The sequence below is a fragment of the Chrysochloris asiatica genome, unplaced genomic scaffold (genome assembly GCF_000296735.1).
Source record: "Chrysochloris asiatica unplaced genomic scaffold, ChrAsi1.0 scaffold00003, whole genome shotgun sequence".
Classification (NCBI taxonomy): Eukaryota; Metazoa; Chordata; class Mammalia; order Afrosoricida; family Chrysochloridae; genus Chrysochloris; species Chrysochloris asiatica.
This window is the reverse complement of record NW_006408521.1, coordinates 23118489-23139520: the sequence shown is the minus strand read 5'-3', so window position 1 is coordinate 23139520 and position 21032 is coordinate 23118489. Positions and strand designations below refer to the sequence as shown.

General features: G+C 41.0%; 1 protein-coding gene across 1 annotated transcript in view; it reads left to right on the top strand.

The window, feature by feature from the left end:
* The first annotated feature begins 16752 nt into the window (after window positions 1-16752).
* ARHGAP19 (Rho GTPase activating protein 19) overlaps window positions 16753-21032 on the top strand; it is a 142244-nt gene continuing 137964 nt past the window's right edge. Inside the window, exon 1 of the mRNA XM_006831456.1 lies at window positions 16753-16805. The gene's annotated coding sequence lies outside the window, so the exon portion shown is untranslated. The remainder of the gene's footprint in view (window positions 16806-21032) is intronic.

Here is a 21032-nt window from a genome sequence, read left to right as displayed (position 1 = left end):
AACAGATAGTGCAAAAGCTCCATACCCTCAGACAAAACAAGACCATATGCACATATGCAAATTCAGGCTGAAGGTGAAGAAAACAAGACCATATGCACATATGCAAATTCAGGCTGAAGGTGAAGAAAATGGAAACAAGTCCATGAGAGTCGAAATACGACCTTGAATACATCCCAACTGAATTTAGAGATTATCTGAAGAACAGATGTGATGCATTAAACACTAAAGACTGAAGACCAGAAGAGTTGTGGGATGACATCAAGAACATCATACAGGAAGAAAGCAAAAGGTCATTAAGAAGAAAAGAAAGAAGGTAAAGACCAAAATAGATGTTAGAAGAGACTCTGAAACTTGCTCTCCAGCGCAGAGATGCTAAAGCAAATGGAAGAAATGAGGAGGTAAAAGAGCTGAATCAAAAATTTCAAAGGGCAGCTTGAGAAGACAAGGTTAAATATTATAATGAATGTGCCAGGACCTGGAGTTAGAAAACCAAAAGGGAAGAACATGCTCAGCATTTCTGAAGCTGAAAGAAATGAAGAAAAAATTCAAGCCTCGACTTTCAGTATTAAATGATTTTATGGGCAAAATAATTGAATGATGCAGAAAGCACCAAGAGAAGATGGAAGGAATATGCAAAATCAGTATACTCAAAAGAAAAGGTCGATGTTCAGCCATTTCAAGAGGTTGCAAATGATTTAGAGACAATGATACTGAAAGAAGAAGTCCAAGATGCATTGAAGGCATTGGCAAAGAACAAAGCTCTGGAAATTGATGGAATGAAAATTGAAATCTTTCAGCAAACTGAAACAGCATTGTAGGCACTCATTCATTTATGCCGACTGATTGGAAGGGATCCATATTTGTGACTATTCTGAAGAGATGACAACAGAATGCAGAAATCATTGGACAATATAATTAATGCAATTAAAATTTTGCTAAAGATCACTCAAAAATGACTGTAGCAGTACACTGATAGGGAGCTGACAGAGGTTTAGGACAGATTCAGATGGAGACGTGGAACGAGGGGTGTCATTGCTGATGCCAGATGAACCTTGGCTGAAAGCAGAGAATACCTGTGCTTTGTTGACTATGCAGAGGCTTTCAGTTGTGTGGATCATGACAAACTATGGACAACCTTGTAGCAAATGAATATTCCATAACACTTAATTGTGCTCATGAGGAACCTATACATAGACCAAGAAGCAATTGTTTGAACAGAACAAGGGAATGCCAAATGATTTAAAATCAAGAAAAGTATGAACCAAGGTTATATTCTTTCACCATACTTAGTCATACTTATTATGCTGAGCAAATCATTTCCGAAGCTGGATTATATGAAGAAAAGTATGGTATCAGGTTTGCAGGAAGACTCATTAACAACCTGGGATATGGAGATGATACAACCTTGCTTGCTGAAAGCAAAGAGGACTTAAAATACTTGATGATGAAAAAGACCACAGCCTTTGGTATGGGTTGCACCTCAATGCAAAGAAAGCAAAAATCCTCACAACTGGACCAATAAACAACATTCATGATAGCATAGTGGTTACGAATCTGGCTGGGAACCTTAAGGTCAACAGTTCAAAACTACCAGCCGCTCTGCGGGAGAAAGATGAGGCTTTATACTCCCGTAAAGATTTACACCCTCGGGTAAATTTACACCCAGGGTCGCTATGGGTCGGAACTGACTCGACAGCACTTAACAACAACAACATATAAATGGAGAAAAGATTGAAGTTGTCAAAGACTTTGTTTTCTTAAGATCAACCATCAACACTCAATGGAAGCAGCAGTCAAGAAATCAGACAATGTATCAAGTCAGGCTAACCTGCTTCACAAGACCTTTTTGAAGTGCTGAAGATGTCAGTTTGAGGACTAAGAAGGGCCTGATCCAAGCCATGGTATTTCCAATAACTTTATATGCATGTAAAAGTTGGACAGTGAAGAAAGAAGACTGTAGAAGAATTGATGCATCTGAGTTATGGTGTTGGAGGAGAACATTAAAAGTACCATGGACTGCCAAAAGGACAAAGAAATCTGTGTTAGAAGTATAGTCAGAATGCTCCTTGAAAGCCAGGATGGTGAAATTTCATCTCTTATAATTTGGACATACTATCAGGAGGGACTAGTCACTGTAGAAGGATATCATGTTTGGTAAAATGGAGGGTCGGAAAAAAAGAGGAAGACCTTCAATGAGATGGATTGGCACAGTGGCAGCAGTAATGGGCTCAAATGTAGCAACGATTGTAAGGTTGGCGCTGAACCGGGCAGTGGTTTGTTTTGTTGTGCATAAGCTTGCTATGAGTCAATAATTCAGTGGCACCTAACAATAACAACAAGAAGGTGTGCCTGACCTAAGTCAAGGTGTTTTCAGTAGCCTCATGTGCATGTGAAAACTGGACAATGAATAAAGAAGACTGAAGAAGAATCGATGCATTTGTATTATGGTGTTAGAGAAGAATGTTAAAAGTACCAAGGACTTCCAGAAGAACAAACAAATTTGTCTTGGAAGAAGTGTAGCCAGAATGCTCCTTAGACATGAGGATAGGAACACTTTGTCTACTGTAGTTTGGACATATTGTCAGGAAAGACCAGACCTTGGAGAAGGACATCATGGTTGGAAAAGTTGAAGGTAAATGATAAAGATTGGAAGACTCAAGGGGAATGGGTTGACACAGTGGCAGCACCAATAGACTGAAACATAAAATTTGTGTGGATGGTACAGGAATAGACAGTGTTTTGTTCTGTTGTGCGTAGGGTCACTATGACTTGGAACCAACTTTAAGGCACCTAACAATGACAGTCTTGCAGCAATCGCTGAATGTGGTATTATAAGTATTCCCTTTTCATAGATGAGAAAACTACAACTCAGACATAGTGAAAATTGCCCAAGTGCCAGAGCCAGGATTCAAACCCAGTCTTGGCTGTGCCAAAGCTTGCCCTTTTCAAACCACTATATGTAGGTGATTGTGTGGTCTTTCTTTTAATGCTTTTTTTGAGGGGGTGGTGTTGGTAAATATTTCAAAATGGCAAAACACCACATTTGCCATTTCAACATTTTTTACATGTACAATTTAGTGGCATTATGTTCATCATATTGTACAAGCATCACCATAATGTTTCCAAATTTTTTCATCTCTCTGATTTATGTCTAATTTCCCAAGGCCTGTTAATATTCTTCCTGCTTTTTCTCAGTCAGCAGTCATACCTGTTTCTAGTCCTATTGCCAATGCCCTTCATGTTTCCTTGGATGGGTTCATGAAACTGGTCTCTCTAGCCCAGTCTCTTTTCCTGGAATCCACTCTTCTGTCAAATCAACTTCCATATGCTTAGGCTTTTCAGGTTACCTACCACCAACTCTGAGTAAGTCCCCATCCCTCTGGATTGAAATCCTCAGCTCCTTAATACAGTATTCAAAGTCTTTCAAGGCTTGGCTCTGGTGCACTCCAACCTCATCTTGCCTTCCACCCCACACAAGCCATTTGCTCCTGTAAGACAGGGTCCTTGCCAGCATCCAGACAGATCTCATGTGTTCTTGTCTCCCCATGCTTGGTCCTATTCTTTGTGCAGAGACTGCCCATCCTTAAATCTCCTCTCATCTAAATGTCAGTTCAGTTGCAAACCTGGTCCATGAAGCTGTCTGCTTTTCCCAACAGCAGTGGTTTTCCTCACCCTCAGCCCTCCCACCCTGTTCATCTCCACCAATTGTGCTCTTGAACCACATACTTCCTTTCTGTAGTTACTTGGGTACTAACAGCCTTATGAATAAGTCCTCTAATTGGTCAGACTTGATTTCCTGCCCAGAAATGGGATCAGTCCTACCTGAAACTTAGGGACTAATAATAGGGGAGCAGAGGACTGTCCCCAAAATACTAAGTGCATCAAAGCAAAAATCTATGTCCAGTATAGCTGGAATGTAGTTTAAAATAAAAGACTGATTTTCATTTTTCATTTACTTAGTTATTTGATCATTTGATTGACTTATTTGTTCAACAAATAGTTGGGAAGCAAAACCAAATATGGTCCTTATCCTATAGAGACTAGTTCAGTGAGGTGGAGCAAAAATGAATCAAACAATATAAACAGATTTAGAAATGCAGTAAATGTAAGATGGTATTCTGAGATGTAATTATTGAGTTTCTAGACAAGTCTTCATGCTTCCCAATACAAATGACTATGTGAAAATATTCTAACTGGGCATCAAATGTTTTATTTCACAGAAGTGGTACTTTAAATCACTTATTTCAGATGAGGTACCCTTGAATTTAATTCATCCTTTGGCGCTGTGGAATAATGCACTGGACCGCAAGGTTGATTTGAATTGTGAGGTTGGCAGTTCAAATTCACCAGCCACTCTTTGGAAACCCTATACCGGTTGCTATGAGTCGGAACCGACACGACGGCACTTAGCAACAACAACAAAGTGCAACACTGCAAAGAATGGGTTTTCCGGAACACTTAATTGTGCTCATCGTGAGGAGGAAACTAAACAGACCAAGAGGCAGTTGTTACAACAGAATAGGGCATACTGAATGGGTTAAAATCAGGAAAGGTGTGTGTCAAGGCTGAATCTTTCTTCCTACTTATTCAATCTGTATGATGAGCAAATAATCTGATAAACTGGATTATATGAAGAAGAACGTGGCATCAGGATTGGAGGAAGAGGCATGAACAATTTTTGATAATGCAAATGATACAACCATGTACTTACTGAAAGTGAAATACTTATTGATGAAGATCAAAGACCACAGCCTTCAGTATGAATTGCACCTCAGTGTAAAGAAGACCAAAATTCTCACAACTGGATCAATAAATAGCATCTTGATAAGTGGAGAAAAGATTGAAGTTGTCAAAGACTTCAATTTGCTTGGATCTACAATCATTGTTCATGGAAGCAGCAGTCAAAAAAAACCAAAGACAGAGTTTCAGCCGCTCACCTCTGCAGCACTGAAGTGGAGAAGACCCAGGAGAAGATGATTGTCCTCCAGACCTACTTCCGGCAGAACAGGGATGCCGTCCTGGATAACCTCTTGACCTTTGTGACATCGGACCAGAAATCCATGAAAACTACCGCGTACATGGATAGGGAAGAAGGAGGCACCAGTGCCGTGGATTGGCATTTTAGATGCTGTCACATGCAATAAGAAGTTTTAGCCAAGTGAGAGTTTTTTACTCTTGTGAGAAGGTATTACATTTTCCTGTATATTATGTTAGGGTCCTTCAGTTTTTGAAGAGGAGCTAACCTAGTACTTTGTATAGACTACAACTTATCCAAAGATTTCATCCCTTTATCTCGTATTTCTTACACATTTAATGGGTATACACTTTTCCTATGCTTTTTAGTTGAAGCAACATATATAGCTATATGACTTTTTTTTTTTATTAGATATTTAGGATTAAAAGAAAATTCTTTAAGAAAGAAATGGGTTAAATGTTTCATTTCCCTAAAGCTTTCTTGAAGGTCAGGGGCTTTATCAATGAAAAAAGTAGTAAGTAGCTATTTTGTAACGTGTCTGAACAGCAGCCAGCCTTATAAAGAATTCTTTGTTTGAAAATTAGAACAATAAATACAAATTTCCTCCACTTTCTGAAAGTAGAGTGTTCCTGTGAAACTTTTGCAAGCTGAGATGGCATAAATCGAAGAAGTGGCAATTATTAATAATTTATATTGGAAAACTTTTTGAGCCTTCCCAGACCACCCCCCAAAATAGTTTACCAAATCATACCCAGAAAACCTAAAATCATACAAACACATAGTGTTCACTGCTACTTTGCTGCTTGTGGTACATGCTACTATCTCTTGAAGGGCTGACTGGAAAACATTGCTAGTTTTGCTTTCCCTACTTAAAAAAAAAAGCAAAAATCCTTTTTGGATTTCTTTTTTTTTTAAGTGAAAATAGGCACTGATGTAAGTGTTTGCAAATGCGTGGTGGCATACAGCAAACTTTCTCGAAGAGTGGAGGATACCTATAGTAGTGTAGTTTGCTTTTAGTGCCTTTTAATAGAAATTGCTAGATCTTAAAAAAGAACTTGTTATTTGTTATTAATGTACTTGTAATCACTTAAAAGTAAAGATTATTTGTAATGCAAAAAAAAAAAAAAATCAAAAGACGAATTGCATTAGACAAATCTGCTGCCAAAGACCTTTTTAAAATTTTTTTTAAAAAAGCTTTTGCTGTGAATTGAGTGATAATTTACGTGGAAGAACATTGGTTTTGCACTCAACCTGTCATATTTTGTTTCATTGCAATTATTACAATCCTCTTCATGCATCATCTATTCCCTCTGTGTTTTTTTATGTTCTCACAGGAACATATAATCATATAAATAACCAAAGGGCACATTCTGAAAGCCAGCCTCCTGGCCACCAGCACACAGCCTTTCTCTTTCATTGAGTATAGAGTCTTCAGCAGCTCTGTCTCTCCATGCTATCACCTCTGCCTCCATCTCTGGTGTTGCTGCTTCTCTAGTTAAGGTCCCATGTTCTGCTTATGCTCTTCTCTCTTGATGGTCCTACGGTCCTCTGTTCTTGGAATGTAAGACTAACTACTCCTTTTTTTGCTACACAACTTCTATTTTTACAGCTGTAATAATCACAATTAGCCATAACAGTTACTCACTGTTGAATCAAAAGAATCCTATCCCCATCTCCTTTCACCAGACCCATCTAGACAAGATGAAAACTATTCAGTGGGGATTCTACCTTCCCCTGCACACTCTGAAACTAAATTCCCTCTTGAAAACTTGTAAGCCAGCCACTTTGTGCCTTTATAGCACCCCCAACCACCCATTTTAGGTAGCCAATGTCTAAGTTGCCTGTCCCAATCAACCCTGTGTTTGGCTGCCAAAAACCTCTTTAAAGTGTCCAAGAACAGAGATATCAATTTGAGGACTAAGGTACGCCTGACACAAGCCATGGTATTTTCACTAACCTCATATGCATGTGAACATTTGGCAGTGAATAAGGAAGACCGTAGAAGAATTGATACATTTGAGTTATGGTGTTGGGGAAGAATATTGAAAGTACCATGGGTTTCCAGAAGAACAATTAATTCTGTTTCAGAAAAAGAGCAGCCAGAATTCTCCTTGTAAGTATGAATAGTGAGACTTTGTCTTTGGATCTATTACCAGGAGGGACCAGTCCCTGGAGAAGGACATTATGCTTGGTCAGTGAAAGAAAGGAAGATCCCCAACAAGATGAACTAACACAGTGGTGATATCAATGGGCTTAAATATAACAGTTGTGAGGATATCCCAGGCCCTCGCAGTGTTTCATTCTGTTATGTATGGGGTCCCTATGAGTAAGAACTGACTAAAAAATACCGAATAACAGCAACAACAAAGTGTAAATGGAATCCTGTTGTGGCATTATAGGATAAGCACTGGACTGCTAATTGCAAAGTAGGCTATTCAAACCCACCAGCTACTCTTCAGAAACACTATGCAGGGTCACTATGAGTCAGAATTGACTTGACAGCACTTAACAGCAACAAAGTTCAAATGAGTGAGTAAGGTAGCTCTCAGGAGCCCTGCTAGCAGAGTGGATTATGTGTTGAGTTGTTAACCACAAGGTCAGCAGTTTGAATCCACCAGGCACTCTGGAAGAAAGATGAGGCTTTCTGCTTGTATAAAGATTTACAATCTTGGGAGCTCTATACAGGGCTGCTTTGAGTTGGGGGTCAACCCAACAGCACAGTAGCTCTCTTCTCTTCATATATCCTTGAAAGAAGGTAAGTCCTATGGATGGGCATTGATGGGAAGAGGCATAGCCTGGGCACTGAAGGATAATAATTTCCTCCTGTTTTGGCAAGGGCCAACGTTTGAAGCTCTTGAGAGGTAGGGGAAATCTTGGGACTTTTCCTGACCCTCACCCTATTTCTTAATAGTTATAGAGACTGCATGTGCAAGGATTTTCTCCATACCAAAACAACTCCCCATGAAAATGGGTTATCGTGGCAGAAAAAAAAAGATCTGTCCAGATTTCAGCTCATGTGACTATGGAGAAAGGACTTGAGACAGCAGGTTCACAATGTCCTGGGCCTCAGCTGAACATCACATATGCTTGAAATCTTACCATCAGCACCTGGAACCTCCTGAGCTGAAGCCTGGGATATTTTAGATTAAAGGGTCAGAAAGATTCCAATTCCTAATTGTTTTGGTCTGTTTTCAGGACTTTCTTCTCACTGCAAGTACCAGGAGCACCCCATTCCTCTTTCAGAACCTCCTCCATGCCAGGTTGGGTTGCTTGGAGTCCTGCAAGACTTTCAGAGGCTTTGGGTCTTGCCTCTGTAGTAACGCCGATGGTGTGGTTGCCTTGTTCTCCAGCCACTGGTTTTTGAGGTTTGTGTCTCCTTCAGCTCTGTAGCCCCAGAGCTGAGCTCAGAGTCTGATATATGCAGAGTCCCCATCATAAATGTTCCATAAGCGACGTGCCTCCAGCTCTCTTCTCTGCTAATCTTTTGAGGCTTTGCTGACCTGGCTTGTCCCCATCTTATTGTTCTAGCCGGGAAAATGACCACCAGAGTTTTTTTGTTCATGGAGTTCCAGTCTTAATCTTGGCCATTTTTTAGCAGCTCACAATCAGACCTTCTCTTCACATTATTGAGTTTCTTTCTACCCTCTCTGGCACTGTGGCCAGTCTTGAAGAGGATTCCCCAGGAAAGCAGAAGATGAATTTTTCCCCTTCTCCCTTCTGCATATAGTCCTTGGTGCATCCGAAAGAGATGTATGGTTAAGGTTTGGACCAGCCCAGAATACATCTACACAAGGAAATCAAAAACTGGGAACAATTTTGAGCAAACATTTGTCTTTCAATTATTCCATTAGGAGATAATTCTCCACTGAGAGAGCTTTGGTGGGAGATAGTGCTCTCCTCCTGTGATGTTCTCAGTGAGTGATACAAGACCCAAGTCCAGGTGGGGAATCAGTAGAGAAGCCTTACTGCTGAGAATCAAGCAGCACTCAATAGCCTAACCTTGACTTGGTAGCAACTAACCTTCCTGCCCGCCTTCAACCAAATATCATTCCAATAAATCCAGAGTCTCTTTCTGTTAGCCAAAGACCATTTCCATTGCTCGTAAACTTGACTGACACAAGCCTAAATGTCCAATTGGAGGAGAAAGTGTAATAAACCAAGGAACATATATAACATGGAATACTATGCAACAATTGGAGCCCTGGTGTGGTGCTGTGAGTTAATGCGCTGGACTGCAAGGTTGGTTTGAACCACAAGGTTGGCAGTTCACCAGAGGCTCCTTGGAAACCCTATACAGGGTTGTTATGAGGCGGAACTGACTTGACAGCACTTAACAACAATGACATCAAAGCAATAGTTGAAAAGAATAATGCAGATCTGTTTGTACTACACAGAAAGAGCTCCAGGATACACATTTGAGGATAACATGTACAGTATATTGCTATCTAGCTCTGGTAGCATAGTGGTTACGAATCAGGCTGCTAACCTCAAGGTTGGCAGTTCGAAACTACCAGCCATTCCATGGAAAAAAGATGAGGCTTTCTGCTCCTGTAAAGATTGACAGCCTCGGAAACCCTGTACAGGGTCGCTATGAGTCGGAACCGACTCCAAGTCACGACCACCACCATCTAAAATTTTAAACAAAGTGATGTATTTCTCTATGTATCGTGCTACCATTAGGATGGAAATGCCACAAGAGAAGGACTTTGGTTTGTATATGCCTATATCCCCAGGACTAAAGGAGCCCCTGGGTATGAAGTGGGTTGCTAACTGCAAGATCGAATCTAGCAGTTGCTTCATGAGAGAAAGATGAAACCTGCTCCCCAAAAGATTTACAGTCTGAAACAGGGTCACTTTAAGTAGAAACCAATTCAGTGACTCACAAGCATATCCCCATGACTAGAACGGTGTCTGACACAGAGAATGAATGTGTTACATAGAAAAATACTTTGAAGAACATATCATATCAAACTGGAAATAGTGGTTTCTTGGAGGGGAGATGAGAATGGAGGGGAAGTACACAAGGGACATTTTACTTGCATTATTTGAAAATTTATGCTTTATTGTGGTGAAAATAGACATACAAAAATACATTTCACTTGATCTATACTTATGGAAGCAGTAGCTCAAAAGAGAGAACAAATCTTTACAGCAAAGATCATTCCCATTCCCTCCATACACAGAGTAGACAGGGATGGGCAACTTGGACATTAGCTACCCAAAATGAGGGGATACAAAGTTAAGAAGTGACTGGCTTACAAGTTTTCAAGAGGGAACCTAGATCCAGAGGGCACGGAGGAAGGTAGAATCTCCATTGAGTAGTATCCAATCTGTCTAGGCGGAGCTGATGAAAGGAAATGTGGATAGGTCTCTTGTGATACATTAGTGAATAATTGTTATCAGGACTGATTGTGAGGGTTGGAAATGTAAAGGTAGACGTTTTGTACCAAGGAGGGGAGTGATTAACTTTGCAGTCTAGGAGCAGAGGTCCCTGGGACCATCAAGGGAGAAGAGCACAGGCAGAATGTGGGACCCTACCCAGAGAAGTGGTGACGCCAGAGATGGAGGCAGAGACAATGACGTGGAGAGATGGAGCAGCTGGGGACTTTAGACCCAGAGAGGGAGAGGGGCTGTGTGCTGAGGACGGGGGAGGGCAGGGAGTGGCAGGTTTGTCGGGTATACCCTTTGGTTGGTTGATGATGCATGGGAGGGGATTGTAACCATGGCAATGAAATGATATATGATAGGATGAATGTAAAGCTAATGTTCTCCCATGTAAACTATCACATAATTCACAATAAAACATTAATATATATATATATTTCATCTATTTGAAATAATTTTTTAAAATTGTGAACCGAGTGAAGGTTTACAGATCAGATCATCAGTTTTACATTCACCAAATCATATTTCATTACAATGATATTTGAAAATTTAAAACATATCTTCATATATTGTTTATGTTGTTAAGTGCTGTTGAGTCGGTTTCCACCCCGTAGCAACCCTGTATACAGTTTCCGAGGAGCGCCTGGTGAGTTTGAACAGTCAATCTTGCAGTTCAAACTGACCTTGTAGTCCAGTGCATTATCCTGCAGCGCCACACAAGGATTCCATATTGTGTATAAACAATATAAAAAGAAAAGAGCACAGTATTAGCAGGGGATGAGAAAGTCATGAAAAAGATGATTCCCAATGACAAATACAAGTTAGCTGGCAAAGGAAGGGGAAAAGAAAGAATAGGTATTCCGGGTGGGCTTATAATATTTTGGTGGGACTGTTGGCAATTTTGACAAGAGAATAAATCCTTAAACTTTTTGCCTTTAAAACATTTTTTTGTTTTGTTCTTCAGTAGGCACCTTCACCCCATCCTTACAAGGCTCAGGACTACTTTTATATTTTGTGTGGGCATCAAAATGTCTTAGTTTATTTCGATAGCGGGAGCAGCAAGAACAAAAGTACAAAACAAAAAGATGCATTTGGGAACTACAAGTTGTTTGCATTGTTGGAGGGTGAGGTGTATGTGTGGAGGGAAGAGGGTGAGATTGTGGGGATCAGGGACAGATCCTTTTCTATTTTTTCTTCTACCTTTTCCTTTTATGTCCCTCTTAGCTTTTCTCCTTCGTTTCTTCCTTCCATTCCCACTAGGACCTGGAAATACAAAGATGATGAAAGCACCACTTGTGCCACCAAAGCTCCGTCTGAGCCTGGTGGGGTGGGTGGGTAGATTCACAATGACAGTCATGGTACACTCAGATTCTTGCCCTTGCCCTTTCTTTAAGGATCGCTAGCAGCTCTGACCTTTATCACTTCTGAATTCCTAGGAATCTTTTCTTACTTTAGATATTTAGCCATCTGGACTTCTAAACTCCACCACCCATTAGTTAGTTTGCCATACTGTGGTGGCTTTTGTGTTGCTGTGATACAAGAAGCTATGCCCCTGGTATTTCAAATACAAGCAAGTTCAACCATGGTAGACAGGTTTTAATGGAGCTTCCAGACTGAGACAGACGAGGAAGAAAGCCTATCTAGGCAATCTACTTCCAAACACTAGCCAGTGAAAACTTTATGAATCACAATAGAACATCGTCTGACTCACTTGCTTTGGATCCCTCATTAGGAAGGATCAACCGTTATAGGAGAACATCAGCTTTGGTGAAATAAAGGGCCAAAAAGGATGTGGCAAATCTCCAGTAAGATGGATTTTCACAGTAACCTTAACGATGGACTTGAACATATTGGTGTTTGTGAGGATAATGCAACACCAGGCGACATTTCATTCTGCTGGCCATTCGATGGCAGCTCACAATAATCTTAAATGGTCTTTTATTGTGTGCTATTTATGTGAGCTCATTTTGTCTTCCTGCTTCAATTGTAAACTCCTTGAGGTGCTGAGACCGCTTTTCTTTTCTTTTTTTTTTTTTTTTTGTTCTTTTTGTTTTTCAACATGTACTTTAAAAAAAGTTTTTATTGTGAATTGAATGATAGTTTACATGGGAGAACATCAGTTTTACACTCATCCCATAGTATTTCATTTCACTGCAATGATTATGATCCCCTCCATGCATCATCATCCAACAATATTTGCTTCTATTCCCCTCTTTTTTTTTTTTTTTTGATGTACATCAAAACACTTAAATATACAATCACTCAGACAACCAAGGTGCAAGCTTGCCCCCCCAGCCACCAGCACACAGCCCCTCTCCTGCCATGAGTCTAGAGTCTTCAGCTGCTCCATCTCTCCATGAAATCATCTCTGCCTCCATTTCTGGTGTTGCCGCCTTTCTGGCTAGGGTCCCACACTCCACTCCTGCTCTTCTCCCTTGATGGTCCCAGGGTCCTCCATTCCTGGACTGTAAGTTCAACCACTCCCTGCTTTTTGCTATAAAACTTCTACCTTTATCGTTGCAACACTCGCAATTAGTCATGATAACAATTACTCACTATTGAATCATGAGACTCTTAACCCCATCTCCTTTCACCAGATCTGTCTAGACAAGATGAAAACCTCTCAGTGGGGATTATACCTTCCCTTGCCCACTCTGAAACTAAACTCCCTCTTGAAAACTTGTAAGCCTGTCACTTCATGCCTTTATAGCACCCTCTCCCTATTTTAGGTAGCCAATGTCTAATTGCCCATCCCTATCAACCCCATATATGGAGGGGGTAGGAATAATCAATCCTTGCTGTGAAGATTCCTTCCCACTCAGTTGGTATTTTAAGCTACTACATCCATAAGTATAGGTCAAGTTCATCAAATTGTAGCAATTTACAATTGTTTTCTTAATCAATTTTTTAAAAAAAATTTTCCTCTAGTCGAGTTCTGATCCTCCAGCCATTGAAGCCAGGTAAAATGGATACTATCTGCGGTTTGGGCGTTCTTGTGCATCTCCCCTCACTTCATATCAGCTGGATGCTTCACTCTCAGCTCTAGCCCTCTGTGGCTATGTCCTTCAGGAGTCCCCAGTTCTCACCAGGTCTCCTTATACTCCAGGTCAGTGGGAGTCTATGTAAGGAGAGACCACTTTTCTTTGTGACCTTTTGTTCTGCCAGGTTCTTGGAAACAAGAACTTTGTGAACTTTCTTGAATTACTGCCATACAGCCATGCTTATCACCAGACTGACAATCTGTCCCTAGATAGAGGAAGGATGATGTCGGGAGCAGAAGCAAGGTGTGCAGGCTTGTTGGCTGAGTGGGTATTTTTATAGCACTCAGCAGTGATACTTGCTTTTAATCAGAACTCACAGCAATTTTGAGGTGAAACACTCCCCAATCCAGAGTAACTGATTAAACGGTGACTATGTTGTAATGTATGGTTCTTATCATACAGCAGTGGAGGTAAATGTATTATCTGAGAAGACTTCGTTAGAGGATTAAAAAAAAATATATTATGCTTTTTTTCACATGTACAATTCAGTGACATTATGTTGAGTTTAGCATTTTTAAAATAGTTTTCCTATCACTCATTTAACCTTATTATGTGCCAAAGGAATAATGGTGGTGCTCTAGGATAAATATTGGACTGCTAACTACAAAGTAGGTAGTTCAAATCCATCAGCCACTCTGAAGGAGAAAGATGAGGTTTTTTGCTCTCATAAAGATTTACAGCCCTGGAAACACTATACAAAATTGACCTGAAGACACTTAACAACAACAGCAATAACACCATGTGCTAAAAGGAGCCATGGTGGTACAGTGATTAAGGTGTTCATCTGCTAACTGAAGCTTTGGCAGTTTGAATGTACTAGCCACTCTATTGGAGAACGATGTGGCAGTCTGTTCCTGCAAAGATTTACAGCCTAGGAAACCCTCTGGGGCAATATTACTCTGTTTAAGGTCACTATGAGTCAGAATTGGTTTACTGGCAATGAGTTTGGTTGTTTTTTTGTGTGCCAAACACTGCTCTGCTTGGCAACTTTTCAGTCTTTGCAATAACTCTGTGAGAACAATTCTCATTTCACAGAAGAGGAAATAAATAGAGCCAGAAAGTTAAGTTTCTAGGATCACACAGCAAAGAAGTCATGGAGCCAGGATTTGATCCTGGGTTCACTAACTTCAGAACCTATGCTCCTAACTACTGTGTTACATATTTCCCCTAACATTACAGGTTTTATATAAAAATGTGATTCTTCATAAAATCAAGAGAGCCCAGTTGACAGACAATATTTTAATGTTTAGAATGTTTTTCTTTTGTGAAAGTATCAGTTGGTTCTCTACTTATTGCTTATCGCAATGACAGGGTCTGGATTTTCTAAAACAGCCTGGGTTCAATGAAAAATAATCACGGATGCATATTTGTTGAATGCTGTTTCTTCTCATGTATTTGCTCAATAAAAACAATTTGTTAGACATAAAACTAAATGCAGTTTTGTTGTAACACTTCTATTTGAACTTTGTTGAACTTTTTTCCCTTCTGTGAATTCATCAACTGAAAAAAATCTATTACAACTATTGATTTGGATAATATAGTCTGAGAACTTGTTTGTTAATTTGTTCAAAAAACATTTATTAAATGACCACTATATGCCAGGCAAAGAGCCCTGGTGGTGCAGTGGGTTAAGTGTTGGGCTGCTAACCCAAAAGTCTGTGGTTCAAACTCACCAGTTACCCCACTGCTACTCCCATAAAGATGAACAGTCTTGGAAACCCTAAGGAGCAGTTTTACTTTGTGCTATGGGGTTGCTGTGAGTCGGAATGCACTTGATGGTAATGGGTTTGGGGTTTTCTTTTATGTACTTCTTGGATAAGGAGCCCTGGTGGTACAATGGTTAAGAACTTGACTGCTAATCAAAAAATACCTACCCAGTGGTTCCATGGGAGAACAGACCTGGTGACCTGCTCCCTTAACAATTTACAGCCTAGGAAAGCCTATGGGCAGCGATACTCTGTTGTATAGGGTCACTGTGAGTTGGAATTGACTCCTTGGCACACAACAGCAACTTCTTGGGTATCCACCCACTCTGTGCCTGCTCTTTTAATTACCTGTCAAATCCTAAAATGGGTCTTGCATTTTAGAGAATGATTCTTTATGACAGTTTCATTTCAATAGCTCTATAATTCTGTCATTTATACACAAGGAAACAGTTTAAGCATTGCTACTGTTGTTAGGTGACGTGAAGTTGGTTTTGACTCATAGTGGACAACAGACTGAAACACTGCCGGATCCTGCACTATCCCCAATCATTGCTATGTTTGAGCCCATTGTAGCAACCACTGTATCAATCCATCTTGTTGAGGGTCTTTCTCTTTTTCACTGACCCTCTTTACCAAGTATAATGTCCTTCTCCAGGGGCTAGTATCTCCTGATAACATGTCCTCACTTCTAAGGAGTATTTTGACCGTACATCTTTCAAGATAGATTTGTTTATTCTTCTGGAAGTCCATGTAGGCAAAGAGCATTTTTAATGTTCTTTGCCAAACCAGCAATTCAAAGACATAAATTCTGTTTTGGTTTTCTGTATTCACTGTCCAGCTTTCACATGCATATGAGGCAATTGAAAATACCATGGCTGGGTCAGGTGCACCTTAGTCCTCAAAGACATCTTTTTTTCTTTCTTTTTCTTTTTCTTTTTTAAAATACTTTAAAGAGGGCTCTTGCAGCAGATTTGCCCAATGCAATATGTCTTTTTTTTTTTTTTTGTCTTTTGATTCTTGACTGCTGCTTTCACGAGTGTTAATGGTAAATCCAAGCAAAATAAAGTCTTTGATAACTCCATTTTTGTTCTCTATTTATCATGATGTTATTTATTGGACCCATTGATGAGGATTTTTGTTTTCTTTGCATTGAGGTGCAACCCATACCGAAGGCTGTGGTCTTTGTGCTTCATGATACGGTTCCATAATTTCTACATTCTGTTGGAGTCTCTTTTTGTAAAATGGGCACAAATATGGATCTCTTCCGGTCGGTTAGCCATGTAGATGTCTTCCAAATTTCTTGGAATAGAAGAGTGAGCAATGGAGTGAGTGTGGCTCTTCTTGAGGATTTCTGACCTGAACCTAAACGTCGATAGGATCTGAAGGGTTAAACAAAACGAGAAAACTACATTTCCTGGCAGGCACCGGGGATTGGCCCGCCCTTTTTTTTTTTCCGCTAGCACTGGGGACGACCAATGGCAGTTAATTATTTGAATAAACCAGTAATATCATAAAAAACTTCAGGTTGAGGCGGGGCGGGCAAGTCAGCCAATAGCTTGGAGGAGGGGAAAACAATTTAGCCAATCGAGGGGCTCGCGAGGCGGGCCCTGAGGTGAGCGGAAAAAAAGATTTGCTGAGTAAGATGGCGACCGAAGCGCGGAGTGAAGGGGAGGTACCAGTTTGCGAGCCAGCTCGGAGGTGAGCCCAAGTTCTTGGTCCAGCTGTCTAGGAAACAAGGCCGTGGGCTGGTCACACTGCTACCCTACCCTTGGGTCACGGTGACTCAGCGGGGCCGGGCTTGGTTGGTCCTTTTCCCACGGCGTTGTGTATCGTCGCGCCTGCGTCGGCTGTGGCGCGGTGGTCCGGCCCGGCCCCGCCCCCGACTGGCCCTTCTGATGTCCCCGGGAGTCCCTCCCGCGGCGTTGGCTGCCAACCAACCTGTCAGTGGCGACTGTGCTGCCCGCCTTTCCTGTGAAATTCACCGTGGTGGTGTGGGAACTGAAGCTGAGCTATTAAGCGAATTCCCAACGTTCCACTTCGCTGAGAGAGAACGATGTCACAGTGCCGTTTAATCCTCTCCGAGACAGTTTCTGTGCTCAAGTCCCAGCAAACATTTGAATGTCAATTAGAAATGCGCTTGAGTCGACCTCAGCACATAGTAACTGTGTGCTCTTGGTTCAATTTTTAAAACTTCTCTCTGTTTCACTTTCTTAATCTGTTTAATGGACATATTGTTGACTAGCATCAAAATATCTGGATTAAACGATATTTGTTGTTAGGTGCCATCGAGTCGGTACCGACCCTAGCGACTTTTTGCACAGCAGAACAAAACACTGCCGGATCCTGGGCCAACCTCACTACTGTTGCCACGCTTGAGTCCATCAATGCTGTCACTTGGCCAATCCATCTCGCTGGGGTCTTCCTCTTTTGCTCTGACCCTCCATTTTACCGAACATAATATCCTCCAGCGACTGGTCCCTCCTGACAATATGTCCGAAGTATGAGAGACGAAGTTTGGCCATTATCTTTCATAAACCTCTTGCCATAGAACCAATTCTTATCTTGATCTTGTAGGACACAGTTGGTGTTGTTACGTGCCTTCTAGTCAATACCAACACAAAGCGACCTTACTGCACAACAGAAGGAAATACTACACAGTCCTGCCCCAACCTCACAATCCTTGTTAAACTTGAGCTCATTGCTTCTGCCACTGTGCCAATCCATCTGGTTGGGTGTCTTTGTCTTTATCACTGACCCTCTTTACCAAGCATGCCCTTCTCCAGGAACTGGTCCCTCCTGCTAACATGTCCAAAGTATGAGAGATGAAGTCTTATCAACCTGGCTTCTAAGGAGCATTCTGGTTGTACGTTTTCCAACACAGATTTGTTTGTTTTGGTAGCTGTGGTATCTTCAATGTTCTCCAACATCATCACTCAAATACATCAGTTCTTCTACTGTCTTCCTTATTCACTGCTCAGCTTTCAAGTGCAAATGAGACAATGTAGCAGGTCCAAGGCTGTAATCTTTACAGAAACTGAGTGACGCATTTTTTTCCTGCTGTTCCTACCACAGAGCATGGCATTGGTAACATTGAATACCTGATAGATTTTATTTTTTCCTAGAAAACAATTGAACAGATTGGAGAGGTCTGTAATCCAGGGAATTAGGATTTTATGTCTATGAAGCATATTCTTTTTCTGGAAGTACTTTTTAGGTTATCTTGTCAGTCTCCACATGGTAGTTGTTGTTAAGTGCCATCGAGTTGGTTCCAACCCATACAACCCTGTATAGGGTTTCTGAGGAACAGCTGGTGTATTTGAACCACCGACCTAGCAATCAAACTGATTTTGCAGTCAGTGCATTAACCCACAGCGCCATACCAAGATGCAGCACATGGTATGTGCCTTGGAGTCGGAACTGACTCATAGCGACCCTGTACAGGGTTTCCGAGGCTGTAAATCTTTACGGGAGCAGAAAGCCTCATCTTTCTCCTGCGGAACAGCTGGTAGTTTCGAACTGCTGACCTTGAGGTTAGCAGCCTAATTCGTAACCACTATGCTACCAGAGCTCTTTTACAAATACTTTTTGTAAAATTCAGCAGGGAGTCTCTTGGTGCTTGATAACAAGTCCTAGGAGTCATAGTTTGTGTCAGGGTTCCTTCCTGAGCAAAGATGAGGTTGGTTGAATGTGTTCCATTTTTTATTCGTAAGTTTCCGCTCATGGAGCTCTGTCCATAAATGGCTGGCCATTTTTGCTGGGGAACTATAGAAGGGATTGCTATATTAGAGCATCCCTCACCTGGCTATCTAGTGAGTCCTGCATTGTGATAAAAATCTGAGGACTAATGAAATACTTATTCTGTATCAGGCATAGTTTGAATTCTTTCAAAGGAAGTTGCCAGTTGAATTTAAATTTGGAGGGAGGGGCTGTCCTTGGTGTAAATAAACACTCTTCAGGTGGTTGCTACTCTTTAGTTAATTTCCAGAGTTCTGAGATGCTTTTGCCAGTGTTCCTGTTGCTTTTATAAAGGGAGTAGATTTACTGATATCCTTACTCTGTTTTCTGTGTTTTAAAAATCACAATTCAAAATTCTTGTGATCCCTTTGTTAGTCTGTCAGGATCAGTTGTTCTTTTTTTTTAAAAAAACTTTTTGATGGTGAATTGAATGAAGGCTGATAGAGCAGATCATCAGTTAACAGTATTTCCTCTATTCACTTTAAATTTTTCATTCTCCAGATACTTCATCTTTCCTCTGCCAACCTCCCTCCTGCCTGCCCCTGTTACTCATGTTAACATGTATCTACTCTCTAGTCTGGGAATAACATTTCATCCCTCCTCAACTATCATAGAATGTTTCTTTTATCAAGAAAATATTTTCTTAACTTTTTACAATAATGGGGAAGAAACAATTCTTGTCAACAAATGGTGCTGGCAAAAATCCATTTGCAGAAAAATGAAACAAGACCCCTATCTCACACCATATGTAAAAATGATTTGTAGTGACCCTCAATAGAGTTTCCAAGGAGCAGCTGCTGAGTTTGAACTGCTGACCTGTGGTTCAAACTGAACTTGTGGTCCAGTGCTTATCCACACCGAGACTTCTGTTTACCTTAGTTGGCTCTTGCCCAGTGGGTGGAACTGCAGAATGTATGGTTGCTATCTCCTTTCAGGTGGGAAAGAGAACTCTTCCACCACAAGAAAACAAAACAGAATAAACAACCAATCAATAATGAAAAAGGGATGCTAATAAAGGAAGAAGAAAAGAAATAAAAACAGGAAACAACCAGAAAAGCAGAATATAATAATTTAAAAAAGAGAGAAAGAAACAGGAAAATGGAGCAATAGAAGAGAAAAATAAGAGAGAAAATAAAGAAGAAGTAAAAACAAAAACTTAACAAAAACCAGGGAGAAGGAAGTTGAAAAGAGAAAGTAGAAAATAGTAAAGAAAGATCAAAAGGAAAAAGAAAAAGAGTAGAAATGAGAAGCAGAAAGAAAAAAAAAAAAAAAAAGAAAAAACCTCAAAAGGAAAAAGAAAAAGAGTAGAAATGAGAAGCAGAAAGAAAAGAGGAAAAGCAGAGATAGAAAGAATGAGATTCAAGAAAATGGGAAGAGGAGAAGAAAGAAATAAAAGGAAATGCCAAAATCCAAACTAAAACAGTGCGGCTGTTGGACCTAGAGAGGACAAAACTCTGGGGTTCCTGCCAGCCAAGGAGCTAATGAGGTGGGAGGGGGAAGGATGGAGTTCAGTAGGCTTAGGTGTTATCTGTGTTCAGGCCCTCAATTTGGAAGTAGTTGGTGGAGGCCCTTGACGGAGCTGGTTTCAGTGTCTGTTAGGACCACAGGGCATATGGGGCCAGGGTGGCTGGTTATGAGGTAGTTCTGTGGCTTTTTTAGGTCTGGAGCTGAGCCTGCCTAAATTCAGGCACCAAAGTTGTATATCCAGACACCACCTCACACGGAATGGCTCCCAACCATGTAGCTCTGAACTCTTAAGGGAGCAGGGTCTACACTGGGGATGGATGAGGGTGGGAGCTGGTCCCACTTCTGGGAGCATAGGGAAAAAGAAGGAATTGTACCTTTCCTGTCGCCTGTGTTAATCTGCTCTGCCAGGCCACCACGTTCTTTTTTAATGTTTTATTGTAAATTATATGATAGTTTACATGGGAGAACTTTAGTTTTACATTCATTCCATCTTATATCATCTCACTGCCATGTTTCTAGTCCCCTCCATGCATCATCAACCAACCAAAGGGTATATCCCAGAAACCTGCCCCCTATACTTCCCCCTCCTCCCCGCAGTTTTCAGCCCACAGTCCCTTTCCCTCTCTGGGTCCAAGGTCCCCAGTTGCTTCATCACTCCACGTCACCATCTCTGTCTCTATCTCAGGCATCTCTGCTTCTCTGGGTAGGATCCCGCTCTTGGCT